The sequence below is a fragment of the Anas platyrhynchos genome, chromosome 4 (genome assembly GCF_047663525.1).
Source record: "Anas platyrhynchos isolate ZD024472 breed Pekin duck chromosome 4, IASCAAS_PekinDuck_T2T, whole genome shotgun sequence".
In the NCBI taxonomy this organism is placed as follows: Eukaryota; Metazoa; Chordata; class Aves; order Anseriformes; family Anatidae; genus Anas; species Anas platyrhynchos.
In genome coordinates this window covers 50,573,866-50,601,173 of record NC_092590.1, presented here as the reverse complement: position 1 = coordinate 50,601,173, position 27,308 = coordinate 50,573,866, and positions in this window count along the sequence as shown.

Genomic DNA, 27,308 nt, shown 5'->3' with positions numbered 1-27,308 from the left:
TTATTTGTTACTGTGTAATGAGATTCATGGTACTTCATGCTGTAGTGTGGGAGACTAGTCTAGTGTGACAGAGGAAGTATTGATAGATAAGGCATGCAATGCAGTGTGCGGTTGAGGGCTGGTAACAAAAAGATCACAGGATGACGCTGGAGACCTTAGGTCTATCAACAAGTCATGGATGGTCAAAGTAATGAAAACATGGGAGCAAACAATTTTAGGAGTTTCAAAGAGATCTGATAAAAGCTATGTAGTCTGTACCCTTTTCGTATTTTTTACATGTGAGCTTTGATGTGATGAAGACAACTGAAGAGCGAGATTCCTTATATGTCCTCTGATGGACAGTAAAGGGGGAAGATGGTATATCATGCCTTTTTTGCCAAAGGATTTGACAGCTTGGAATAACTTCTTTCCCAGTTAAAGTCAATGACCTTTGAACGAACAGGTGTAGTTGAAAGTAAGCGCAACAGCGGAGGGGTAGAAAGAATGAAGATTCTGGACAGCAGTTAGTGTCCTCAGAATCTCTGGATTATAGGGAAATATGGTGCCCTGCACTGCAGGCAGTGTAATGTGGACTCCATGGCCTTAACTGAGAACCCTCACAGAGTCACCCAGAGAAATCCTGGTGATGCTCTCTCTCTATGGTGACTGAAGAAACAGCTTTTTTTCTGAAAGATTTTTTTCTAGTCAAAAGTATTCTGTGAAAGTTGCTGGTGCAAAGATGTTCATCTGCCTGTTTTATGTTGTAAATATAAGCCTTTGAAAGGGAGCTGTTCACAGCTTAATTTTCTGTTCATATAATCCTTAGGAGCTTGATGTTTAGTGTAGAATAGGAATGTTTAAAATGTCACATAGGCCTATCCTTTTCAGTGAGTAGAAAAGATTTTTGTCACAAGTGAAGCTTGGCAGTTGTTGTTCTGTGTAATATATTTTAGGAGCAGAAGAAAGAATGTACCGTAGGCAGCACAAAGGATTGATACAGTTCAATCTGCAAGATTCAAGAGTTTGCAGGCTATAGGTCATCCATCAAATATCTTTATCCTTTTTTCCTTATCCTCTTGCATTTCAGGTGTCTGAGGTGTGTTCCTGAGAACCTGACTGTGATGGAGACTTTGGAGTTGTACCTGAAAAGACCTATGTTTCTTAGCGTAGAGAGTAGCAGGTAAATGTCAAGTCTTTCATTAGTTAATAAAACTCTTCTCACTTGTAGAAATCAAAAGCCTAAAGAAATGTTTTGGAGTGGCAAGCATTCTGAATTTGTTATTTAATTTTAGCTTTGATTCAATAGAGCTGTTCTCATAGTTGCCTCAGAATCTCAGGAATGAAATGGCATTAGTACTGCAATGTGGTTGTCCACTGAAGATGACTAATGGGATTCTAACAGCAAATGTGGTAGCTTCATTTCAAAGTGAAAAGTGAAACTGCCTTTTCTTAGAAAGCCACCTAATGAGAGCTATTTTTGTATGCAGTGAAAATACTGTGGTGATGGAAAAGTGTACTACTTTGTGGTGTTTGCTGAAGAAAACTAGAGTGAACCATTGCTTTTTTTAATGACTAGCCTTAAAACTCCTCAGATCAGAGGTGTTAATTGAGTCTCCAATTTCAAGCAAGTCCAAGATCAAGCAGCACCCTATGGGGTTTAGTATTGCCTGAGTAATTTTTTTGAGCTAAATTAATAAAAATGTGAAGTTCAACTTGAATTTAAATTGATGCATATGCCCAGGTGGCTATAGTCTTTATGGAACTTTTGGTGTAATTTTTTCTGGATCCTTAATGTTTTGATTTCTTCTTACTGCTTGGTGGTGGCTTCTTACTTCCTGATGGTGGACACCGAGATGCGTCTTGATGTATGTTCCAAGGAGTGTAGATTCCTTTGAAGGCTTTGTGTACCTCTGATATAACTTGAGGGCTTCAGGTGGAATAACAGGTGAGATCAAGGCTGTGTATGCTGTCCTGTGGTTTTACATCAGTAGCTTTCTATCTGACTAGTACTTAGGCAGGAGATGCTAAAGGCAGCTCTGTTGCACTTCAGTGCTATGTCTTAGTAACCGACATTGGAGAAATCAATGTCTTATACATAGCTTTCTTTTCAACCTTGCAGGAAGTAAATCATACATATATCAAATCATATCTATACTAGGTCACTGTTAGGAGTCAAGCTGAAAAATATACCTTAAGCAGGTATCTGTATTAGTTACTTATTCAATTACATTAGCAGATTTTTGAGACTTTTTCATGTCTTCAACTACCAACTACTCCAAAGTTTTTTCATGGAACTGGATATCTGAAACATTTTTCTTCTAACAGATAAAAGTCCAGTGTTCTTAGAAAACATTTGAGTATTGGCTTCAAAACCTGTCTGCTTATTGCAATTTACGAAGTCAAGACAATTTAACTGAAAGGTAAGGTTGTGTTTTTGTTTTTTTTTTTTTTTTTTTTCATACTAGAAGGAGCGCTTGCTGCTTCCATAACAGAAAGCCAAGATTCTTGCTGGGTCTTGGACACAGTCCTGCACTAAACATGTGGTCATTATGTTTCTGCCATTCATTAATTTTTTATATATATATTTTTTGATTCTTTGCATTTAGCGTAGTGCCTTCTTTCCACGTGGGAACTTTTCCTTATTCAAAGTCATTGATACAACACTGGACTTGTATGGTGGATGCTGCTTAATTATCTCAGTACTATATTATCCAACTTTAAACCTGACAAGCTATGTTAATACTTCAGTTAATTGCTCCTATGTCACATAAAAGTGGTTCTACTGCTTTGAATAAACATTTGATGTGGGTTGTTCCAGAAAGTGTTTTTTCAGAAATATTCACACTGACTGGTAGCTTTTTGTAATTTGGCTTTACTTCAGTTGTTGCAGAAACCAAGTAATATTGGACTGTTTCTGTTATAATTCTATTAGCAAAATATGGGTGGGCAATTGCAGCGAACTCCACATGGCCATAATAGTTCAATAATTGGTAGTACACATGATAGATGTGAAGTGTAGTAAGACTCGAGTTTTAGCCCTACAAAGTTAGTGATGGCAGATGATCTTTAAGGTCTCTTTGAATCCAAGCCATGGTATGATTGTGGTGTATGTGCAGGGTGGAAGCCCAATAAGGAAAAGATTAGTTAATGTTTTGCAAGATCTTTTCCCACAATACAGAGGGGAAAATGGCTATGGTCTTCTTGTTGGGGTAACCTCACAGGATTGAGGTCTGTTTCTTAATACACTTGTGAGGCCCTGACAGTAGCAGCGTCCCTTCAACTACAATTTAGCACATGTAAGTTGCTATGAAAGACACTTGTAACTGCAGTACTTACAAAAGCTCTAGAAAATCAAAGCTGAATCCACTGGAAACCAGGTGTTATTATATGTCCTTGGAAGGGATTTTTGATTTCTTGCAAAAATGCAGCATAAAGAAAAATATGGTACTTGTCAAAAATATTGTGGATTTGGAAGTGTGTTGTTTTATTCTACACATTCATTCTTGGGGAGCACGAACAAGTCATTCATTAGAAGACGAGCTTAGAGGATTAAGAGGATGAATGTCTTAAATAGTCTGGGCAGCCTGAGAACCTAATAGTGTTTTGTTTTGTTTTGTTTTGTTTTTGTTGTTTGTTTGTTTTAATGTAGACTGCTCAGAAGCTATTAAATGCTTTGACTACAAAAATATTCATTTAGGAAAAATTTTTACTTCATGGGTCTCAGTGTTTGTGTTCTGGTGGAAATCTACTAGAAAGCATATTCAACTGCATCCTGAACTGCACCCTGTACTGCTCAACACCCTTGAAATAACACCACCTACAGAATAATAAAGTAGCAGGGGAAACCTGCGCACTGCATTGCCAGATTTTGTAATATGCCAATGAAATGAGGACTTGAGTAGAAAGAACTGTGAATTACTTGCTGAAACATGTTGTCAAAGGGTTTTCCTTGTCATATCTTGCTAAAATGTTGTTTCTGTGAACAAGCTTCCAATAAAAAATAGAGTGGGGAAATGAATGTACTGAAGCTACATAGCTGAGCTGAGTGTTTCAGCTGGGGCCCCAGGCTGAATGGTGTTATGAAATAGCAGAGGGCAAGGTACCAGCATGTTATGGATGGATGTTTTTGCTCAAATATCTGTAGTTACTAGGAAATTCTTGAACCATTTCTCAGTGCCAAGAAGAACTGTTTGGAACGAGGGGTCAAGTTGCTAGTCAATATGGGGAAAGACCTCTGATGGGAGAGTGCACAGGTATGCTGTGAGCTGTTCAACACTGAATGTGTTGTCTCCTTGCACAGACAGCATGTTCTGCGTTTAAGTAGACTGAGCTGTGCTTACTATGGACATGTATTTTGGTACATCCAAAATACAGGAGTCAGTGAGACGATCTTAAAGCCCTCTCAAAATTAGTGATGATCTGGCTGGTAAGAAGGTGATGAGCTGCACTGGCTGTGCTTGCTGTGTACTCAGTCCAGCATCCTTGACATCTGTAGTCTCCTTAAGACAGCTGTCATTGCCCCTCCTAGTGAAGATGAACTGCTTTAAATTAATGCTTACGGCAAAACCGAGAGTAATTAGGGTAGAAGCTTTGTTTACATTGCTTCTCTCAGCAAAGAGATAAAGCATTCTGTGTGACCTTAGGAAGTCAATGAGAACCAATTCTTTTGTCTTGAGGCATCCAAAGGGGCTAATGCTTTTGAGCATAATTTTAATTTTAGTTTTGAGAACTTGAAAATAGAAAGTAAAACTAACTTGGGCTGCTTTTCTTCAGCCTTAAAAAGGCTGAATAATGAAGGTATATTTAGAAGAAGGTTATGCTTAATGCTGCTCATGCTGTTGAAACTTGAAACACAAATACAGGACATCAAGTGTCATCATTCTGTACAGGTAAGTACCCTCAACTGCTACAAAACTAGAGAGCAATGATAAGAGATATCCTGAGTATTGTGTGCAAACAGCTATTAACTGGGATAAAATGTCACAGAATGGTAGACTAGCTCATTGACATGAATACTTGCTCATACTTTAGTTTCCTTGATACTGTAATAAAGAGCTTACTACTGTTTTCTAAGCTTTGTAGTGCCTATATATGCCCTGGACTGTCTGTGCAAAAGTTACTACTTTCAGGTATATGGCAGTGACTCCTAGAAATGGTGTTCCAGCTGCTGTCTCCTTCCAAGCATTTACCTCCTTTAATACCAGATTATACCTGATCAGAGATTTAAAGCCTGAAAGCATGGCTGTACATCTTCCTCATAGTAGGTCTGGGGCTAGTCAAGAGAATATGTGATCCTTATTCCCTACATATCTGGCAAATTAAGTCCGATAGTGCATGGACTACTGATGGGAATGCTGCTGAATTTAGTTGTGATCTTTTCTTTGCTTGGCACTTGGTATTGTTATATCCAGTCTTCTGTCTGTAGCCATGAGACTTAAAAATCCACAGTTTGATTAGTTAAGTTAATACTCATCAGAAATGCTGGAATGGCAGGCTATAGGCAAACTATTTGTATTTAATATTTGCAGTACTAGCTGTAATGCTAAGGGCTTTGTGCAAATTAACAGTGAGTTATGACCATCAAGAGGTTGAAATTAAGTCCCAGATATTCTAAAAATAAAATAAGATGACCTTTCCCATGCTTCTGAAAAACTTTTATGTTCTGCTTTAAAAATTACTCCAAAAATTAAGTGCTTCCAGAGGTGTTGACTTTTCTTTTAATGTAGGTTTGAGCTATTTACTCAGTACTGTTATTTGAGCTGTTATTGGATGAATAAATGTTCTTTTTCTATCTGTAAAGGTCATAGTTATTTAGTCTACCATACAAGTGAAGAGAAATAGTTCAATTCCAGTGTTACCTTCTAGATGACTTGAGGTGTATCTAAAACCAGTATTCCTGCATTGGCATTCACTGGTAAATGCGAGGTTTATACCACTTTACAACAGGAGCATTTTCTCTGCTCTGTACCCTCTAGAACCTTGAACTGGGCCTTCCACAGCTCTGCTTTGGTCAAGTGATGTTTCTAGTTGACCTTAGAGTCATATTGTATAACATTTCATCCAGTTGGATTGGTGCTCAGAAATGGAAGGTTACCAGTGGCAGGCTTGCCTTGGAATCCTTTGTGTGGCACTGACAGCCCGCTCTCAGATGAGACTATTGTCTTTGATTTTCTGGTTGGTGCTTGCAAAGCACTTAAAGGGACTTATTTGTCTAGGCACCAACTTATGAAGGAAGGCCAGTTCTCACTTCAGAAACATGATTTAATGGTTACTTTCCATTTTGTGTTTTTCTGGGCTTACACAACAGGCCATAGTTGCTCAGATTAATATATGGTTTTCTGAAATGACAGCAAAATGGTCCAAGATAGATAAAGCAAATGGGATATGGTATCTAGGGGAAACTGAAAGGAAGCTTTTTTTTTTTTTCTTCCAGAAGGGGAATAGGAAGTGTAGGTGAGGGCTAGCACCAGACCAGAGAACTCAAAGATTAGCATAGGAAGAAAAAGACGAAACTTTCCTCATGAAAAACTCGCACTTAGATGTGTGAAACAAAGGCAACCTGGTGAGGTTTGTATTCCTCAGCTGTCCTAGCTAATTACAAGCCTATGAAATGTACTCACAGCATAAACGGGCCTTTTTTCAACAGATTAGACCTAATTCATGTTAAACAGCTAATGGTTGAGGATTACTTGTTTCTCCAAATGGCAATTACTGTTACCACAGAAACTAACCTTTGCTGGAACTTTTTTCTTGATAAAAATATAGAAATAAGCTTGGCAGAAAAGAATCCGAGCAATAGAAGACAAAAGTAAAACATGCTTGAACAGAAACAAGTAAGTAAAGCTCCAATACCAGTTGTTCTTCTAAAACAGTTTTTGTAATGAACTGAAAGGCCATTTTCTTGCCTCTAAATGGCCTGTGTATGCTACCTGAAGAAAATGTGTAGAAAGCACCAGACAGGAAGATGGCTTTTTAGATCTACCCTTTGATTCTAATGACACCTGCTAGGTCTGTGATCCTTGAAGAACAAAGATGCATCTTAAACTACTGATTTCTTTGTTCACCCTTTGTTTAGCTCAGTGATGTACTAAACGTCAAATTATAGGAAAGCTCTATTTCCTGCTATAATGGCAAGTGACATGCAGAAGAAGCTGTATACTGCTATTTTGTTTACAATCTTAAACTCAGGTGTTTTTTTGTAACTCCAGATCATCCATCAAGCTTGCATTTTATAGATTCTTAGTTTAAAACTCCTTAAACTTCAAAATATTTTCTTTTGTGCAAATAAATTCTTGGTTAGTTTCCAAACATATTTGGCTACTGTCTAGACTTGCTTAAAAGGTGCCTTGCCAAAAGAATGAAAGTTAGACCAACAGACATGACTGGGATGCAAGTGTGGTTACAGCAAAGTGGTTGCTTTCTGATATGTTTTCCAGAGGGCTGGTCCAGTGCTGTGTCTTCTTACTTTCTTTCCACTGATGTCTTACTTTTCCAGTATTCAGCCTGGCTGGCACAGATATTCAAGTACTAGTTCAGTCTGGAAAAAGATTGAGGATCTTGCAAGATAGGATGGTAGTAACTTCATCCTCGGCCCTCAATAACATTTGAGTAAGAGGTAGAAAATCCCACTCCTGCTGTTGTCAAATTGTCTGGATTTACTTATTGGCTGCGCAGGAATTCATGCTGCAGACCAAGTCCAGCCCTTGGGTTAGCCACACTACACAGCTCCTTTCCAGACAGCAAGGCTTTTGTCCCAAATGTTGTTCTCTGCCTCCTAAACCTGATAAGATCTCCAAAGTCCCAGATGTTGTTTTTGTGGTCTTAAACTCATCCAGTATCCTGTTCTGAATATCACTTATTACTCTGAATATGCAGCTTAATAAAGTCAAATTCAGTGCTTACTGTGAGTGATTTCTTGTGTAATAAAACAAACTCCCTTACTTGAAATTTATGTTCCTGTACATATACTTCAATGCTTTCAGTTTACCTTGGTTTCACCAGAGGTGGGATTAAAAACAACCCTTTCTAATTGAGAATAAATGCATTAACCCTGGTTATCAGAGTGAAGTTTCTACGAAGAATCTCTTTCCTTTCTATTTCCTAGGATGGATAGAAACTAGTATTATTCTGGTCTGTCAAAATGGCTAATCTGAGCTGTTGAACTATCTCAGTTCTTGGGTAACTGGTAAAATTAGCTCAAGGGCTGCTGGGAGTAGAAGAGACCAAAAATATATAAGGAAGACATGACTATTTTTGACAATACAGCAGCACGATAAATGAGTCTGTAGTTCACTACATCAAGTGAAACAGGATAAGGAACAGTTATGGCATTTTAAGTAAATGAGAGTCAAAGGATGATTTAATAGTGTTTTTTTTTTTTTTTTTTTTTTTTTTTTTTTTTTTTTGTATGTACTAGGGTTAAGACCACATGGTCATTTAATCTGTGTTAGGAAAGCAGCTCTGCTTCTGGCAAGTTCAGCACTGAACAAAGGCAGCAGATTTCAGAAAAGGTGTAACTTAGGGTGCTCACCAGTCTCCTTAGTATTGTACAAAAATGCTAAACCTTGGGAACATTACAAGCACTAAGCGTAAGGACATGTTTTGCTTGTCAGCTGCTTCTTCTTCCCAGAGCAGTTTTTCCTGTTTGTGCTGTTTTTATTGGCGTTAGAGTTAAGGTTTAACTCCAAAACAGCAAGGAGCACAAATAACCTTTGGGTTCTTATCCTCACTCAATCCAGTGAAAGCATTCATGTAATGGAAGGCATTTACAAGACACTGTATTCACAGTTTATATTGTTCTTCCCATGCTGTTACTTAACTGATTCTGGAGGTGGTGATATGTTTCTATCTTTTTCTTTTAATCACCCCCCCAGCCAAAAAAAATAAAAATAAAAAAAAATAAAAATGGTGTGGTAGCTGCCCAAGTTCTCCAGTAAAAATCTCAGGCTCCTTTTTTATTAGCTATAACCAGCACGCAATGAAAAAAAAGATGGCAAACTAAAATGATTATGATGAGATACATGTAGTTGCTGGTGTGCAAATCAGACCTCCAATGCATTGTCTTAGCATGTCGTATTGGGTGATTAGATGTATTACTTCTATTAGAGCATAATATTAGAGGAGACATAAGGAAAGAGTTCAAGAATATTAATAGATAGGTGTTTTTCCCCGATTACTCCATGCTGGTATAAGAAGAAAGCATGAGTATATTTGGTCTGACTGGGTTAGTAATGCGATGTTTTGCAAGTGTGCCGTATTAAATGTATCTAGGGCAGAATCATTGCCCTTGTTTTGATTAATACTTTTCTCCTTTATTCATGGGCCTTAGCATCCTACTTTACAGAGACAAGCAAAGAACTACTTCAGTAAAATAGCTAATTTGATCACAACATGGTGATGAATCAATTTAATGAAGCAAAGAGCATCCAGCTTTAGAGAAGTCCTTATAGAAAATAAGTGCCAATAACAGGCCTGGTTTACATGCATTTCATTTATTTTATTTTATTTTTTTTCTGTTATCAGTTGGGCTAGAAGGACATGATTAGCCTCTTATTATTGTATAAGTTGATGTTGTTAAACTAGTCCAAAATTTCTGAAAGGCTAATCATGAACACTCTTTTTCAAACAGGAATGGCAATTTCAACTTTGCATTAAAAAAGCTCTCTGTGTTTGCTGTCCTGGATTAGCATCCAAATAAGTTTGTACAGTGTTTACCCAAGATAAATATGAACATTTGCCTTAACTGCACAAATCAGACATGTTGATGTAGAGTTAGCATGGACTGACAAGACATCACTATATTTCTGTTTTCTGAAACATATTGAAATCTTTCTTTATCATGCTTTTGAGATATTTCATTTCATGGTTCCTCCAAATATTCCGTGCAGCTAGATTCCATTGGAGGTATTTTCCTTGTATTTTCTGCTTGCCCTTGTGGTCTTGCATGTTTGAGTCAGGAAAGGTTCAATCCAAAAAGTCTGGGACATTTCTTAAATGCATTGGTTGTAAAGACATACATTATCACCATCAGTCTCACTGAGAGAGTGTTTTTGTTCCATTATTGCTAAATCACATGATGACATGGAAACCCCCTGACTGAACAATCTCTGCAGAAGGAGGTGAAAATACTTGCAGTGTGGTGGTTCTTGCAATGGTCTGTGACCAACAGGCAGAAATCAAATGTGGGTGTTTTCAAAGGCGTGACAGCATCTACAGAAAGAGTTTTGTTTGGTTTTGTGTTTGTGTTTTACTAGAGAGAGGACTTGCACATGACAAAGTTAAATTTGTGATTAATAGTGTTGAAACAGTTTTACAGAAAAGTGTGCTTTGCTCATTAAGTCGAGACAAATTTATGGATGCGGTGTCTTGTGCATGTTTGTAGCTTAGAAACAGAGGGATAGACCCTTTGTTCTTACAAATGATTGTAACATCATTATTTTAATGGAGTCAAGATCATTTATGTGAGCTGATCAGTCTCAAAATGTATTCACTGGGATTGTACCACCACCCCAAATGAGCATTTCTCTCCTCTTCCATTCCCATCTTTCTTGCACCACTGTTTGCATTTTGAGTTTCTCTGCTGTTTCCCTTCCCCACCTACAGCTGAGTATCAAAAAAAGCCTACAAATTGCATAAAACTTACCGTACATCTTGTTCCAAACCATCACCTGGAGAATGATTTAGAGACCTCAGGAAGAGCAGCTATAAAAGAAGCATCATGGACACACTGAGAGTAATGAGATCAGAGCTGCATTGTTCTTTGCATTTTGATTGAGACTGCTCATTTATGGACGAAGGATTCAGCAGTAACAGAATTTGCACGACAGTTTTACTGACTGTATCATTTCTGCCCGGAAGATGACACTGAGTGGAAAGCTTTCAAGGACAAAATGACTTCAGAACTTTTCTGAATATTTTATATGAGAAAAAAAATTAGGAGTTAAAATTAGGTAATATTACACTGAGCGATATGTCCAGAACATTAAGAAACAGTCTTTGTTCTTCCTGTCAATAGTACCTGTTTGCATAATAGCAGGACTTTGCCTCCTCTTTCTGAATGCTCAACATGTGTCTATTTTGACCATGTTCCATATATATGTACCTGTTTATAATGGCACTATACCTGCTGGGATGATGTAGAAATTTTACCTAATCGTTTTTTCATTCTTCAGCAGACCCAATTTGGCCTAAGATGAAGTCTGCTTTGTGTCAGTTTCACAGAGCAATTCTTTTCGTTTTCTTGGTGGGTGTTTAGGTCAAATTAAGTTAAGTAGGAAGCACAGATTTTTCACTTTTTTTTTTCTTTCTTTTTTTTTTTTTTTTTTCCCAACTGAATTGAGACTTTGGGGATTGTGGAAGTCTGAGTTATTTATACATGTATGTGGTGAAAAATCTGCATCCCCTATTCCTGCAAAAGTTTATCATTGGAGATATTACTGTTGAACACAAATTTTTACAAGTTGGTTTGGTGTCCTGCACGTGCTCAGTTTCAGCACCTCAGCTGCAGATAGCAGCAAAACGTTAGGTAGTATTATACACAGCAGACTTTGCACGGAGTTCATTAACTTTGGATTTGTCAGCTCCTGCTAGGTGACGAGCTTGAACTGAGCATGGTGGTTGGAACATAAGTGTCTATCATTGGTCTTTGCAAAGTTAATTAATTTTTTTAATTAGTTAATCTGACAAATTAATTTAATGTGTTGTTTTCATTTGATTTATGCTGTTTTAAACAAGTTGTTATTCTGGTGTTTATTATCTAAATATTTCTGCAAGCTTTTAATGTTTTCTTCTATGAATAGTCTATGTCATGCCATGACTACTTTGATTATGGGGTCAGGTAGAGATACGTGAAATTATTTTTGATTATTTTGACTCTTCCTAAATGGAAGTAGGACACTATCTCACTCCTCACAATAATCACTCAAGGCATAGCAAGTAACTCAGTGCTAGCAGAGTTGTCCAAATAATTACAGTGCTCGAGCGACTTAAGTATTAATAATAACCCTATCACCGCTTGACTGCAAAGAGTCGATCCTACAGTTTGAGGCTTTTGAGGAAAGAAAGGAACAGAAGCTAACCAAGGGAGAAAGAAAATGAATGCCCTGAAACTGTGAAAGGTGGTGTGCAGTCAGGGCTCTAATAAGAAACAAGATAGCTAATATAGCGATCTCATTAAAATCATCACTTACCTCCCACCAGTCTCTTGGCGCTGCCGTTCTACTTGCAATTTTGCCATCTGCTTCCTTTGAGCAGGAAAAAACGGTTATCTCTTCATCTCTTCCTATCCTTCAGAGGTGGGGAAGGGAAGGAAGGATTTTCGCTAAGCCATTTCTCCACTTCCCCTGATTTTGTGACTTCCACCCTGCCACACCAAAGCATTTGGAAGCATCTTGGGAAGAATTGCCCAGCTCTGGTGTCACTGCAGTATTTCTGTTAATTCAGTGCAGTCAATGGATCTCTGGATCACCCAAGGGTGTTTGTTAATTTGTAAGTTTAGGAAGTTATTGTCAAAAATGTAATGAGTTAAATCTCTATGTTTTCCAGGGCCAAAAAGAAAATTGTGATTTCTCCGATCTTTCTGTGAAACACGGTAACTTCATATTAGAGAACTGCTGTTATTCTTACATTCAATATTTTTTTTTTTCAGATACACCAACTAATTGAAATGGAAAAAGTGTTCTTCCTCATTGTTCAGTCTTTCAATTATATGATTTACTATGAAGATTCTTGTGTGAAAAAGTCCGTGTTTTCTTTACGAGGCATTGTTGGCATGGCTTCTGGGCTTCTGGCCAAAAGCTCTCACAATAGCTGTTGCTTCTTCATTTGTTGCACTTACTTGGTCATAGTAACATTAAAATAATGAGAAAAAAAAATAACCTGAATGTTGGCATGAACCTCTTTCTCCACTAAGTGTTTCTGTTTATTCTAAAGCCTTACAAGAGAACAGTTGGAACACTATTGCAAGCATGATTTGCGTGTTCTAAAATCAAGAAGTGAAGGTTTCCATTACTGTTACTTCTTGTAATGCCTGTAGTGTTCAGAGAGACTCTGGGTCATGCCAAGGTCCCATCTACTCTGCCATCACTGGATCTTGTTTTAGAATTGGGGTTAGTGGCTGTGAGCCCTAGAGCTTGGGTGTGCTGTCCTCCAGTACCTCTTGCACAGTCAAATGATGTTATGTAATTTGGGGCAGATTATGAGGTGCAAGTACCTTGCTTAACTGTAGAAATCTGGATTTCAGTTTAGAATTTGGGGTTTGGAAACAGTACACTACAAAACCTGAATGACTGGCAACGACTGCCTACATATAATAGCAACAGCTATTTATTATTTCAGATTTTACTCCAGCTATGGGCAGAAAAGGCAAGTAAAGTCAAGGTTTTGGATTAGGAATTCTGAAAACAAGGACTGGATGACCACTTAATTGTTTATGAGTGTGTATTTTAAGTCTTGCAGGACTGGGAAAAAGACTTCCAGTTACTGAGTTGTAAAGAGAATTGTTGCAGTTTGGAGCTATCTTGTTATTTTAAAGGTATAATGATAGAAAATTTTCAAGGATATTTCAAGAGCTCCATTTCTAGCTGGATCTTGCTCAAATTGCAGCAATCAGTTGAGGGTTTTTATCAGTAAAGCTTAATGCCTTCTGGTCAGCTCTCTGGTTAGCATGTTCTGAGGAACAGAGACCACGAAGTTCTTGCTTTATCCAAGGCTGAGATGAGGGCTTGTAAAAGTAACAAATTTGTTATTGCTTTTTGCTGGGTACATGTTAGACATCTTGATGAAAGTGCAGCAAGCTTGCTGGTGGGGTTTGCTGTTACTAAAAGATAGCATTTGCTCTAGTAGAGCTTTCAAAGCTACAGTGCTAAACATGGGGCTCCCTGTTTTCTATTTTGCTGGGGGTATTTCAGCACTTTTCTCTTTTTAATTAAATACTTGGGTCACACTTGGAATCAGAAATAGGTTTCATGGTAAGCAGAACTGAAGAACTTTGTTGCTAAATGTTGCAGGAGCCATGCCGTTAAGAAGTAGTAGCTGCGGAGGCAGATGGTTTCTGATATTTTTTCTTGGTTATCACTAGGATGTTGTTAGTGCAGGATTTCAGTTTAGGGATTTCTTCTGGTTTCAGGCTATACAGGCTGAATGGCCTTGGTTGCTGCAGCCTGTAAAGCCAAAGAATAACACTTAACAAAGTGGTCTTTATTATAATTAATTTGGTACAATCTCTTGGTCACAGGGCTACAGGTATGCATAGAGATTGGTGTTAGGTTTTTCCTCTTTCTGAAATGAGATGGAACTGAATGTTTCAGGTGGGCTGTGTGCAGACTGGCCAGGTTGGTTAAAGGATATCAGTTTAAAGGACAGGGTTAGGTTTTATTTCAGGAACTGAGGAACCTTGCTTAGGTACAGAAAGGCTTCCACTAGAAATATGTAGATATTGTGGGCTCAGTGTTTATATTTGAGTGGTGAAAGGTTTGTGTTGATAGAATTGACTGTCCTGTAGTTAAAACTGGATCAGGTAAGGGTTAATGTTTAACTTGAAGTTTAAGGTTTGGGTCCACATGCTGATTTGGACCAGAATTAGGATGAGTGGCATTAACCACACCGTTATTTCGTAAGCCAGAAAAACAGGGGCAACAAAATTAGGAAATAATAGACGCTTTCAACATTTGAGACCAAGGAGAGACATTGCTTCTCATCTGACATAAGACATGATAAACATGTCTGTCATAGGCTAGACTCCAGCTAATGTACGATAACTCCCTGGCACAGAGGGATCAGTTCCCTTTATCTTTGTATTGTTGTGCTGCATGGACTATGCATGGTATACCTTAGCTGCCAGGTTGATATTTACACTCTTTCCAAACTGTACAAACTGTAGGATTTGTACAGATGTTCTTTCCCCCTTTTTATTTCCTTTTTATTTATTTGTTTTTTCCCTCCTTATTCTGTGAAGGATAAGGATGAGAATTTGTTTCTTGTCTGCTGGATTCAGTCAGAGATTGCTTTTTAATGGAGAAGCTGAGTCAAGGATGGACAGCTGCATTTTGTTACATCCTGAGATTTTCTCCCTCACCCTGAGATTTCCTCCTGACGTGTAGCTGTTGTGGAGGAGGATGTTTGCATCTGAGCAAACAGGACATAAACCTGGACATTGCGTGGGTGTTGCTGGCATTTTTCTCTGCTATTTTGTCATCTGTGGGCAATTTGCTCTGGAAAAAAAAAAAAAAAAAAAAAAAAAAAAAAGGCAAAAGGTACTGCTGAAAAATAAAGAAGTTAAAAACAGTTATCAGGAAAAGAACAAAAAAAAAAAAAAGCATCAGGTGTTCTCAGAGGAAAACCGAACCAGTCTGAAACAAAGAAATTCTGTCCCCTATACAGATTTCTTCACAATGATGTATTTTTTTGAGAGGCAAATTTCAGATCTGTTTGTGTTAAAGAGAATTGGGAAGAAGGGTTTGTTGCAAAGTAAAAAAATTCTCTGCTACTGAGCGGTGGATTTGGGCAATATTCTCAACATCCAAGTCCTCTTCCAAGTGTGGTTCCAGATTATACTTTTCAGCACTAACACCCAAACCCACAAGGTATTTTTTGTCTTTTGTGGAAGACTTGCAAGAGTCAGGCAAAACATTTGAGCTGTAACTTCCATCACACCACACTTCTTTTTAATTGTGTACTTCTTAATTGTGAGCCAGGGTTGCTGATGGGCTCCTAAATGTAATTAAATGCCCTAGAATGAGTCTGCATTCTTTTCCTATCTGCAATTCCTCCACAAGAAAAGCTGCTAGTAAAACTCTGCAGGGAATGAAGAGAACAAATCTTTAAATTTTCCTATCTGGAAAAGAGGACAAAATGTAAGGCTTCCTATATCATTAAATTGGATACTTCAGGACTTCCTGTTGTCACACTTAGCATCCACCTTAGGCAGTTTGCTTTAACAAGCCCTGGAAACCCTAAAAATGAAGTGGAAATAGCAATGCTTTATTATGACCAGAAGTGGAAGTTAGCATATTCTCTGATTATCATTAGATTTCCTTTTAAAGTTCACCAGTTTAAACAACACTGGGGAAAAATTGCAGGGGAAATCTTCTTAAGTTCAGTTACATATTTGAAGAAAGCAAATCCCAGTTGTTTTATGCTTGGTATACAAGGAAAGGGAAATATATGTCCTCTCACGCTTAGAATGTTTATTTTCACAGTCCCAGAAAAGGCATCAATTGAATGCTTTAATGTGAATTGACTGGGTGATATATTAACTGCACTGGCCTGCAACCAGACCTATTTTTCCCCCTGTTACAGGTTACATTAGGCATTGGGTCAGTCTTGGTTGTAACCTGGGCAGTCTGGCAAGATGTGCTCAACTCCTACTGCGGATGCGCTTCTCATCCCCACCTCAGACTGACAAACGAGCCCTCTCCTGTTGATCTGAGTAGTCCTGGACTTGCCCTTTATGCTGCTCATTTCTGGGGACTTTGGTCAATGTGAAGGGGTCAGGGCATAACTCTCTGACTGTGCCTCTGTCTGCCACCTGAGCCAGTAAGCAGTGACACAGCTGTGGCTTCTCTCTGCATCTAGAGGTATTGTGGGCACATATCTAAGGGATGTTCTTCAGTGCATCAGCTAACACAGTAAAATGAAGTGAAACACACTGAAAAATGCAGATACTGACTTCTCTTTCTGAGCCATTAAAGAAATTTCTGTAGATGAGACTAGTAAGGAAGTGGCAAATGTTGAAAGAAAGATAGCTGCTGCTGTGGCAGGGCAGAAGGTGCAAGCTAGTATTGGTAAGTATCTGATAAAGGTACATATCAGATAATTTTGGTCAGAGCTAGGCTGAAACATGCATTTATATCTCAGTGATAAAATACTTCTTGCATTTCATGTTCCTAGTAATTATCAGTAACGATATGTTGAAGCACTATATTTTTCCCTTACAACTTTTCAATTTTAATTGTACACGTACAGAAAAGGAAAATATTTATACTCAAGTAGCTGTCAGATTCCTCTTGACTATTGTGTTAAAAGTCAAATGTCTGCTCAACAGGAATGGGCATAGTAGATGGTGTGGCAATTACTGTGTCAGCTGAGGTACAAGAAACCTGTTGATGATCTGCTTTTCCAGATTTAACATTTTTTCTCAGGGCATCTTTCAAGATGTCACTTTGAAGACATTGTACAATTACTGTTATCAAACCATTTATCTGTTTCTTAATGTGTGTGTTGATGCCTGTAAGCACAAGAACCTAGTGCTTACTGTATTTAAAACAAAAACTGGCAGAGAATGTTGTAATAGAAAAAAGATGCTAGGAATCCAAGTGACAAAGCAAAACAGTGGAGAGAAAGAGCCCAAATGATTTGAAGGTAGCTGTGCAGAATTTGGCTTTTTATTCCTTTGGGTAAAGGAGCATTCTGGTGCTGTCCCCAAACCAGCAAGGGATGCGTATGGTGTACCTTGTTCTGCCTTGTTCTTACAGAAGGCAGAAAATGATTGGGATGAAAAAATAGACCGTGTTCTTGTTGCAGTCTCTATCTGATGTTGGGCAAGTTGTGCTAATATTGTAGGTGTTCAGTGAAGACCCACTTTGCATTTGCTAGATGCCTGAGCAAATATTCTGAGGTCTGATTGACAGCTGTGGAGGACAGTCACAGCTGAAAGCTAGTGGATATGCTCTGTCTAAACTACTAAAAGAACAGTAACAAGTTCTCCAAAGAAAAACACAGACACTTCACTCTGGATGCTGAAACAGGTGTGTTTATCAAATACCTAATATATATATGTATGTATATCTAATATCTCAAAGCTACCACTGTGCTTTGGCTCCTAAACTATAAAATATTTTTATGAACATGAAATGATTAATGATTATGGACCAACTGGATGGTGTGGTGCTCATGCTATCAGAAAGATGGCAAGAAAATGACCACCTCAATATTCAAAGCAGATTTTGTAATGGTGGGCAGAAAAGCAGACCTGATGCAAAAATTACTATTAGGAAAAGAATATATATATAGAGAGAATATATATTATATATTATATATGTATATTAATATATATATATATATATATATATTAAAGAGAAATATTCTGTGCACTGAACATGGCAAAGAAAATAACCCAGATTTGTGACATCAAGTAGGATTATGGTACATATAAAGAGAGGCCATACTGAAGTATTAGGGGTGGTCCACCTGTAACCTTCCCTGATTTTTCTGACTTTGTGTGATTTCAACAAAATTAGGAAAGGGTATGTTGTACTCTGAGCGCCAGTTAGGTATGAGCAAACCACCATTTGCAGATGAAACCTTTCCCCTGAATTGTGGGATAATAAATGTAGCTAGATGCACCCTGTAACAGATTTTGCTACAAATAGGGATGCTGTTCTTTCTATTCACAGATCTGCTTATAAATTACAGGTGTATTTCCTTTTCCTGTGCTCTTTATCATCTTATTTTTGACTGATGATCTGTGGAGACTTCATATGCATGAGTCCATGTGTCAAGGAGAAGGTTTTGCCATAGCCAGGTATGTGAACTTATTTTCCCTACTTTCTGAACACATCCAGGAAGCATTCTTTTCACTGTGGGAGGATCACTCTGGGACAACTACTCCTTTTCTACATTGACAAAATAAGTCAAAGCCCATCCCTGATGTGTAAATAAACATGAGATTTAACCAGAAAACCTACCAACCATTAATCCTGGGGAGATGAGAGCCTGATTTCAAACACCACAAATGGTATAGAATAGCAGGCTTGAGTGCAGGGCAGAACTCCTAAGGCACAAGTATTCCATACTCTGAGGACTGCAACCCATGAGCTGTTTGGAGGGTGGGGAAATATTTCAGTTTTCCTTTGAAGGAAAGTTGATGACTTGAGCCTTGTGATCTTGAAGGTGGTGGTTGGATGAGTTCAAGGTAAACTTGGCCTAGAAACCTTGTCAGAAGTCGAACAGAGGCTGCAGTAATCCCTATTTTGGAGGTCATTGCTACAGTGCAGGGAACTACACTGCTAAGGTACATGGGAAATTCCTTGTACTGCCTTCCTTCTTAGTGTTTTCTCAGACCTAAATATTCACCAGGCAATGCTGCCCAGAGTGAGATTTATATACTCAGTAATTTGCTGTTGAGAGTGTCATAGATTCTTTTGAGTAAAGCTAGCTCTCATTAACTTCTCTGAAAATCAAGCCCATTAATATATATATATATATAATATTTTTTCTTAAGCATTTACCTTAAGGTCTAATGTAGAATGTCATTACTAGAATTACAGTATCATGTCCATCAGTTTGAAAAATGCATTGTGTACAAATTTTCTTTCTTTTAATTGCTTGATGTTGAAATAGAAAATAAATATCATCTCTCAAAGATCTGAACCTTTGGGCTATTGTGCACAAAAGGAGCACAAAAACATTAGCACACATTTGGAGCAAATAAAAATTTCATTATTCAAAGTATAGGCTTTCTGTGGGGCCTCTTACTGAGGAGATAAATATTTAGAACATTTGTGAGGAAAGTATCAAAAAGGAGTACAGAACATATATTTGATTTGCAGGGTAAGGAAGTAGGCTTGTTAAAACTGTGCTGATTTATGTGCTTGCTTATTTTTTGCAAATGAGTTTGTCTGAACTGCCTGGGAAGACGCTACAGAGGGTATCAGTCTTGCAGCTCAACCCTAGCTGTCATTACAGGAACACCTACAGATCAGCTACTCAGCAGTGCCTAGGCTGAGTTGCAGAAACTGCTTCCCAGGCAGTGGGAGGGTAATTATATTTCCAGCTGAGGCAAAAACTCCAGCCGAGATCAGTGCCCCTTCTGCATATTCTTAGATATGAGAGATGTCACAGTAGCACTGCACGTCCGCAAGCTTGAAAAGAGCCCCTGCTCCAAGGAACTGGCAGCTCAAGGAAACAAAATAGGTTGGTGCGTGAATTGCTGGCCCAGGCTGACACAGACAACACGAAGGGTAGGGAGTTGAAGCAAGACTTTGCAGCTTGCCTGCTGTCGTGGTTTAACCCGGCCGGCAGTTAAACACCACGCAGCCAATCGCTCACCCTCCCCCTCCCTCTCTGGGACGGGGGAGAGAAATGGAAAGTGAAGCCCGTGAGTTGAGATTAAGACAGTTTAATAAGACAGGAAAATAATAATAACAAAATAATAATAACAATAATAACAATAATAACAATAATAACAATAATAATACAATGGTGATAATAGGGAAATAATAATAATATGTACAAACAAGTGATGCACAATGCAATTGCTCACCACTCGCTGACCGATGCCCAGCCTAACCCCGAGCAGTCCGGCCCCCTCCCCCCGGCTAGCCACCCCTATATATTGTTTAGCATGACGTCAGATGGTATGGAATACCCCTTTGGCTAGTTTGGGTCACCTGTCCTGGGTCTGTCCCCTCCCAGCTCTTACTGCACCCCCAGCCTGCCCGTTGGCAGGACAGAGCAAAAGGCTGAGATGTCCTTGGCTTGGTATAAGCACTGCTCTGCAACAATTAAAGCATCGGGGTGTTATCAGCACTCTTCTCATCCTAAGCCAAAACACAGCATTCCACCAGCTACTAGGAAGAAAATTAATTCTGTTCTAACTGAAACCAGGACACCTGCCCATCATACTCCATCTTCCAGTGACCAGGGGATTGTCACCTATGAATGCATCCTGCATGCCATGACTTTTCCTGTAAACAAGGCTGAGGCAAGTCATGCTTTTCACAGTGGGGACGAGTTTTCAGCGTTCTTTAGACCACATGGGATTGAAACATGTTGCATAGATGAGGAAAGCACCAAGCACAAAATCACTTCACTGTTCAAGGTATAACAGCTCTGGTTAAACTGCTCTCTCATGTTGGAAGAAGGTTCCAGGTTTTGCATGTGAAATCAGCAGACTAAGCTGACTTTGTGTGCAGAAGTGTAATGTATGGAGTCCCATCTCCTTTCCTGTGTGCATGTGTGGTACAAGGCTTCCCTGTGATACTGTTGGGCTGGTGCTGAACAGCCCAGATCATGAGAAGACACTTTTCAAAAAGCAGCTATAGAATGTAGCAGGGACCGCAGAGGTGATGAATAATACTGGGGGTATTTTCCACTGAAATATTCTTTCCGCTCTTGTGTTCCTTCTTTTTTTCCTGCCCTTTTGAGAAGGTTTATCATTGGAGTTGAATGTCCTGTACATTTTGTTGATGTTCTGGCATGGATATCAGTGTGTACTCATTAGCATCTAGCACTTGAGTTCTCCAACAGTAAAACTGAGATGATTATTTCTATTTTTCCCAAGTACCATTCTAAAGAACTATAAGAATTTGAATGCACCTTGCTGGGGGAAAAAAAAAAAAAAAAAAAAAAAAAAGCTAAGTGGTGACTTTCAGCCTGTGGCTTTTGGATACCTAGAGGTTTTTGAGATCTTTGTGCCTGCTTCATGAAAGGTAGCTAAGGAAAGGCAGTGTCTTGTCAATAGGGTTAACTTGACATTAGGAGCGAGGCACCTACACAGTTCAACACATTTGGACTTAGTCATGGATGCATATGATGGATACACCTTTGAATTTTCATGTTAATAATGTGATTATGTACATGTTATAGTGGAAATTTTGGCCAATGAGAAGCCTGGGCTTTTACGGACAGTAAGAATAAAAGGTACACCGGGGAGGATGGTAAGTATGTACAAAGGCAGGAATGGATGGAGTAAGAGGGGTTCTGAACCCTCAAGGTTTGTGCACATGGGACAGGGTCTTTGGGCTGCCTATTATTTACATAGGCCACAAGTGCTGTCCAAATGTGTATGTGCATGTGTGTTTGCCTTTGGGAAGACAATAAAGCAGCTGTCTACAGACAGTCCCATGCCTGAGTGCATAATGACCCTTTCAGGCCCCTACTCTGTGCCTGGCAGTGGCTAGTTCCACTTGCACGAGAGGAAAAGCTGTGAACTCAACTGTAGAGAACTGCAGGCCACCTTTCTCACAATGGCATGATCTTCTGCCCCCACAGAACCCAGGGAAGGCTAACCACATAAAGGCAGTGACTTGTGATATGACACAATTAGAGCTGGCTTTTCACCTTTGCTGACATAACTGTTGTGATGGGGATTTGACTGCTTGTTTAAGAAAAGTTTCTGTGTGACAGTATTGCTCAGTGCCGTCAGTATTACAGTAGGTTGACTATCAGGTACCAAGAGTGCCATTGGAGGTGGTTGGCTGACAATAAGCAGTGAGTAAAAGCACTGAAGAGTTTCATAATGTTTTCCGTGTGTCTTTTGGAAATGGGGAACCCAGAAGGACTCACAGTTTCAGAGTTCAGGACCAGTTCTCATCAGCTACACGAATAGTGTAGCTCTCTCAGGATAAAGAATGTGACCTTTAGCTACAAAACAATCTTTGTGAAAAATTATGTACCATTTATTCAGTACTTTAGAAAGACTATTAAGTGTTGAGGAGTTGTTGAATTCACATTAGTGTTGTAGTACATGGTTCCGATTAACAGCATCTGTTTGATTTTCTACTTTGCACTGCTAACATGCTCAGCATGTTTCTCATTAATGGATTTTCTTTTCTTTTTCTAGCTGTACTTACATTCCTATTTGCCCACCATGCATGACAAGTTTATAAACCACCCACAGGGTGTTGAAGGAATTGACTCCTTTTTTTCCTCTTTCTTCACAGGGCTTTTTGTGAGCTTTTGGGGCTTGTTAGGTAATGTGGTTTTACCTTTGTGAGGAAATTGTCTTTGATAACTTTTCCCACATACAGGTGAGCTGTGTGAGCTGATAAAATTAGCATACAGAGGAAAATATGCCACAGGTCCACAGTTTCTAGCCTGACTGCTGCACGGAATTCACAGAACAATGGAAAAACATCACAGAGGGAAAATTGAGAGCAGTGGGAAGAAGAGCTTTGAGCTTCCCGTGATGTTTTATAGCACCAGTAATGCCCAGATGTGAAGAGTGAGCCTCAGGGTTGTGTCTGCATGAGGGTCAGCAAAGCGGCTCTGGCAGAGACAAAATGACAACTCTCATCTGAGACAATATGGACCTTGTTCCTTGCAGGAGTTCGTACAGTGTGGAGGCAACTGTAAAGAGCCTAGTGGAAGGATGTGCTCATGTCGTGCTTCCTTTTTCTGGTGAGAAATGCAGCCTTCCTGCAGCCTCTGTGCTCCTGCTGAGCCTGGTACCATATTTCACAGGGCAGTCACAGCATCTCCAGAAATTAACCACCTCTGCTCTCCTGGCAGTGTGTTGCTAATGCTGTGATGCTTCCCAGCAATGGGCACAGCACCAGTTCCTGTCTGCACAGCTGATTTCCTAAGGCTCAGCTTGCTGAAGAGTACCCTGGTGCAAGGTGACTTGAGAACTAGTTTTAGAGTTGGGTGGCATCTCCTCTCACCTGAGAAGAAGAACCTCATGCTTGGTCCATCTGTGTCTCTCTCTGTCCCTGTCGTTTTCCTTTTCTCCACATTGTTTGTTTAGCAACCCCGAGTGATGCGTCTGCTGGCCAAACTCCAAAGCATTTTGAAGATCCATTGGAAATCCAGCTTATCCATGTGTAAATATACCAGTGTGTGAGAGTAGTAAAGGGAAGACAGCATGATTTTCTCCAAGTCTGAACCCTGACAGATCAGTATCTTTTCTTTTCCTGTGTTGCTCACTTTAAAAAAAAAAAAAAAAAGTGAAGATTTCTCATGTGCTGTGTCACATAATCCTATCTGCCAAGAACTTTGCCTCATAACAGTAGCAACTATAAATGCATAGGAAGTAAGTGCTGCAGCTCTTGTCAGAGAAACCTCTCCTGATCTGTTAAAGAAAGATAGATCTGTGAGGCAGATAATTAAAAGTCTGTTCTGGTGTCCAAGGTAGGCAACGGGAAGGCTTAACTGTTTATTAGAACCTTAACATCTACCGTTAAGTGTGTAGAGCAGCAAAATGTATTGTATTTTGTGATTTTTGACTTGGAGCTAAAGGATTGATTTTTTTTTTTTTTAAACCAGTCTTCACAGATCATGTGAGGCTTCCAAAAGTCGACTACAAGGCAAAACTCCTTTTGCCAGCAGTTTTTTTTGTGCTTGTGGGACAAAGAATAAAATGGAATGGGCCGTATTGATATGCCTACTTCAGTGACTATAGGGACAGTTAAATATACAATTGATTTTAAGTGTGTATTTCTAAGCAGTTTAAGAATGGAAAGCTTACTGCATCCTGCTCTGCAATTATTACATTTTTCCAGATAGCTGCTGCGTCAGGAATGAGATGGACTCAATTTTAAAGCTTCAGGTTGATCTTAGCCACAAGGTATTCTGCTATTCAGAAGCCTGTGTGGAATCTAATTCATATCAGGAATGACTTTACTGATTCATGTAGATTTAAGACAGGCATTAGTTGGCCTCCAAGCATTTTAAAGCAGATAGGATGGCATCAGACTCAAGATACATTAGGCATTGTGATAAAGCACATTAATATGTATATATAGCTCCAGTGCTTTAATTTTCCTTCCCTGAAAAATGCTTCTGTCTTTTTCACTTTATTTCATCCTATCTCTGTTTCTATGGATGTCAACAGCACAGTGCAATATAGGCAGAAATATCATATGCATACAATTTTGATGGAAGGAATTGTGATGTAGTTTACAAGCCAGTGGCATATAATACAGTCAGAAGTCCAGTATTCGGCGTTCCTTCCCTGGTGCTCTTACTGGCAGAAAATACATAATCCACATACAAACTTTTGTAATTGCAGGAAAGAGGACAGCAGTATTCTGTAACGTCTTTGAGTATCTTAGTACGCTGTATCTGTTACCCTTACTGACACCATGAAGTCTGACTAGTCTAGCCTTAAAAGTGCAAGTAACTGATGAAACTTCACTATCCTTTAAAGAAAGTCAACACTTCAAAGTCTGCTTTAGGAAACGTGGGGAGCCTGTTTAATCAGAGATACTATCTTAACACTTCTTGAGTAAGAACATAGTACATGCTTTGTTTTTCTCTGCCTTGTGAATCTGAAATACCCAGACTATTTCCAGAGCTGCTTTTCACCCTCTGATGACGTGAATCAAGGTGGTAGAAATATTCCCTTTTCCCTCTTTCAGAGTTTCAGTTTAAGAAGTCGACTGGTTATTCATCAAATTCAAATCCAATGGACAGAGTGAGTATACTGTATACACAGTAACTTAGCTTGTTGCTCATGCATAGATTTAAAAAATGAAGGCCATACTGCGTATTATGCCTAAATTGCTTTCTCATTGCTAAAGATGAAGCTGACATTTTACTAAAATGAAGCTGATCGTGATACAGTTTTACACCATGCTCTCCTTTATGGTCAGGGTGTTGTCTACCACTCTGCTTACAAAACGTAAAAGAACATAACCTATTATTTCACAAGAAGGATTGGTGCATCTGTCTAATTTAATTAGATACATCCTGCACCCATTTACTCAGCTGAGATTTTCTGTTCGCAACTCTGGATGTGGTTATTTTGAAGAGCAGCAAAAGAAGTCATGATTATGCCCTTCTGGCCTGGAATGCTGTTCTTTGAGGATAAGGGACAGCATGACATTTAAGACCTCGGGAAACTTAAATGCTGTGTGTTCTCTGCTCACGCTGCTTAGTACTTTCTTACTCAGAAACAAACTGAGTTGCTGTCACTGCAAATGCCATGCCACCTCACGTTTGGGGAGTTGTTTACTTCTTGCATCTATTCACAGCCTGCAATACAAGCCTACATTTATCCCTTCTATACTGTTTGAAAATGTACTTTTAAATGCATCATATGTGTGAATATTCTTATTTTTTCAGACAGAACTGAGAGTTGTTGAAAATTTAGCCTTATCAGATTAAAAGTTTGAATGAATAGTCACCACCAAAAAAATCCCTGTCAAACTTCGATGCTTTCATGCACCACTTCACAGTCTTTGTTTTCTATTTCAGAATCTACTCTATTTGTAATGCAGAATTTTAACTTCTAAATTTAGTCCAACAAATCACAAAGCTATTAAATTAATATGTATTCTTTACTTTCAATCATGATAGCTTAATCTCCAAGCTTCTATGAGTGATTTCTTAATTTCTCTTTAAGGAAACCAAATTACACAGACAGTTTGAAAGGGAGACCAGAATTCTGTTTTGAGAAGATAGTGTTGACAGATCAGCCTGCATGTGCAACCTAAGTATTGCAATATCCACATAGGCTATGAAAACGACTAGCCAAATACTATTAGATGAAGCAGTATTTATTCACTGAAAGAGGTTTTCTGACTTGCAAATAAATCACCAAATATCAGAGTTTTGCTTCAAGTCTTTCCACAGTTTTCTGATGATTGTTTGGATTATTTTGAAAGTATAAATAGCTGGCTTCTTTTCCTAACTGATTTAAATTTTTGTAGAATGAGAAGTGTGAAAATGGGGAAAAACATGATTATCATTTACAAATACTAATAAGATCAGCAGATTAGTAGCACAACCATGGGCCAAGATGATTTGAGAATATATTTTCCCTTTTGTAACAAATTGGAATTAAAATGTGGTTTAGCTTCTCAGAAATCAGACAGGCAAAACACTGAGAAAACCAGCAAGTCCTTCCCTAGAGAGAATCATTCAAATCATCAATTTGTAACAAAATACCTGAATTTTAACAAAACATGCATAATGAATTAGGCAAAATAATTGCCCAGTTCTAGGAACAAAGAGACTGCCAAATAATATATATGTGGAGTTGGAATTTATGTAGAGAATTAATCTCAGTACAAGCAAATGGACTTTTTCATTTTTCCCCATTAATCTGCCAGTATCTTGCAGAAAAATAAACTCTTTTTCAAGTATGACTATGCTTTTTCACCTGAGATGTTTCCTTTTCATATTGACCCACAAAATCCACTACTGTAAGTAAATGTAAGATATTAACTTTCTGCTTATACACAATAAGCATGTTAATATCTTGATTTAGTTCACAGAAAAAAACATTTTGGCCAAATTTTGCTGCATTTCAGTTTTTGTTCAAGACAGCAATTTCAGAGAATAAAATATTTTTTTATGGCTAGAGAAACACTTTTGACCATGCAGTTTGTCTTTGTCTGTATAGGCTGCATAACTTTATCTCAAGGCTGTATAACTTAATCATAATTTAATCATTCATTTATGAGCCCTAGTGGTGTCTGATTGAGCTAAATTGGAGCATGGCTTGAAAAGCTGTGGAGGAACAGCCTCTCTGGAGGGGCTGAAGTAAAGCAGAGCAAACTCCCAAGACTGTGAGTTGCCAGGGAGCTGGAGGCAATCAAGCAGTGGGTAAAATTGACCAGGGACTTGGCTCCCAGTTTGAGGCATTGGCTGGGCAGGTAGGTCTTTTG